Here is a 2,509-nt window from a genome sequence, read left to right on the forward strand (position 1 = left end):
GGGGCAGGACCTGTCCATTGTGAGGGGCTCGTGAGGGAACCGTATGGGGACGCTATGGGGGCCCTCGGGGGGCCCCGGGCCGCCGTGCTCACTGGGGGCTGCGCTCACGAGCACTGGATGCCACCGGGGACAGAAAGTTTTAAAAATAAGGAAATCTGTTGGTTCGCATAACAGTCTGGAGCTCAGGTGGGTTTCACGCGCCACCCGCCGAGGGCCCGTCCGTTCTGTGACGTTGTTGCCCCCGTGTGCATTTGGCACGTCTGCAGCCGGCAGCAACGGAGGCCAGACACCCCACTCAGTGTCAGGGGGTGCGTGCCGATGTTCCGTTCCTCGCACTTAGGAAGGTCCAGAAGCCCCCCCACCAAGCTCTGCGGTTTGGGTCAGACCCTCCCGCTAGCCCCTGCCCAGCCCCGAGGGATGTGCTCGCCAGGGCTAGGAACACAGTGACGGGAGATGCAACTCCAAGGCTGTGGCTTGACCTCGAATGTTTCCAGGCCAGATGGGAGGAGCAGCCAACAGGGAGCAAACGGGGTGGGCCCCGTCCCGGGGGCCGGGGGGCCCTTCAGGGCGGAGGGGTGGTCAGCGGTGCCAGCGCACCGAGGCGGGGCTGGAGAACAGTCTCGGATCTCGTGGGGAGGCGGCCGCCGAGCCGAGCACAAGCCGTTTCATTTGGTAATGGAAATGGACCCTGCCCCGAAACTGCAAAGTGGAAAGGTGATCGAAACAAATCGTGACAGGCGACACCGCGATGGAGGAAGGGCAGGCTTTTCGCTTGGCGCTGAGACGGCTGGCTCTCCAGCAGGACAGTGAACGTGGACCCTGCCTCGCCATGCACAAAAGTTGATTTCAGGTCATTAAAGACGGAAAGGTGAAAGGCAGCCATAGAAACCAGTTAAAAGACTATTATTATTATAACCTTGGGATAGAAAGAAATTTCTGAAGAAACAAAAAGCCCTAACCGAAAAAGGGAAAGATCGATTAAATTCACAAACATCCATTCATCAAAAGAACTACGTAAAGAAGTAACAGACAGGCTGCGAGTGCGAGAAGACACTTGGGACACGAGTGACGGTGACGAGCTAGCAGCGCCGCCCCGTGCGGCGGGAGAGCCCGCTCGTCCGCCCCGTCCCGCAGACAGTGCTGTGCGGACGGGCGTGCCCTGCGGCCCTCGGCCGTCTGGCGAGGCAGCTGCCAGCCACAGGCAACTACTGAGCCTCCCAAATATGGACCATGTGACAGACACTGAATGGCTTTAAACTGTGTTCATTCACATTTAAATAATCTCCCCCGAGACTAGTGCCTAACAGATCAGCCTCAGAATTCTAAAATGCACGAAGAATCCCTACCCATCAGTGTGTCAACGGGGAGAAAAGGCAAAAGGAATAAAGAGAAGCACACGATACATTTTGCACAGGATAAATCCAAATGGCCAATAAACAATTAAAAATTCCCCAACTTGGTGCAGGTTTAAAACAATGAGATACCGTTACACACCGCCGGACCAACACCTGTGAAACCCGAAGCTGAGAGTTGGTGTGTCGGGACCCTCAGGCCCTGGGGAGCACGTACACTCGTAACCTGTTTTGAGAAGCGTCTGGTGTTACCCGGCAAAGTGGAAGGAAGACCCGCTACCTTCAACCCACCGCAGGGTCTAGATGGCACGCGGCCATCCGCCAGGACGCGTCCGCGAAAGTGTCCGTGGCAGCATCGTCTATCCGTCCCCGAAGCTGGAAACAAAGTAAATGCGTGAATGGATACGTGCATTATCGATGAGTCACGTAACGATACAGCACAAGAAAAAACGGACAGGAGAGAGCTACAAGCAAGGACATCGGTGCCCCTTCAGGGCGCCGACGTAAATGGCGAGAAACAGATCATTCCTACAGGACGGTTCCGTCGGCACAGAGTTCCTTCACCTCAAACAGCACCTCGCGTGGTGGTCTGTGTGCAAACACAGCTGTCGGGGTGTGGGTGGGGGGCTCCCGGTCGGAAGGGGCGTGGGGTGCCCGCGGTGCCCTGCTTTTTGGCTTACGTGCTGGTCGCCCCGGTTTGCACCTAGGAACCGTTCGTTACGTGGCACAGACAAGTTTTATATCATTACGTTCAAAGCGTCTCAAGGTAAAACGTTGATGGCGTGGAAAGGGGAGCTCGGGGTGCAGATTGCTCTTGAGACACAGAAGCGGGGAGAGACGGAGACGGAGACGGAGATGCGTGGCATCAAGAAAGAATGGTTTCGTTTGCCTATTTGCTTGTTTTCGTGAAAGTTCCTTAAGCAGAGGCTCCCAAAGTCATACCCTTCAACCCACAGTAAAAAGTGGGCTTCGCACCGTGACCTCATGCGCACACACACCGGGTCACAGTGAATCTCAGACTCCACTGGTGAGGGGAGGGGCACCATTACTTTATGTTCCATTTTTTAAACTGTCACCAAATGATAAACACGTTTTCTCATCACTGAGAAGTTTCATTTTATTTATTTAAAGCACTTTTAGACTCAAGTTCTCAGAAT

The sequence above is a fragment of the Pteropus vampyrus genome, unplaced genomic scaffold (genome assembly GCF_000151845.1).
Source record: "Pteropus vampyrus isolate Shadow unplaced genomic scaffold, Pvam_2.0 Scaffold626, whole genome shotgun sequence".
NCBI classification, from domain to species: domain Eukaryota; kingdom Metazoa; phylum Chordata; class Mammalia; order Chiroptera; family Pteropodidae; genus Pteropus; species Pteropus vampyrus.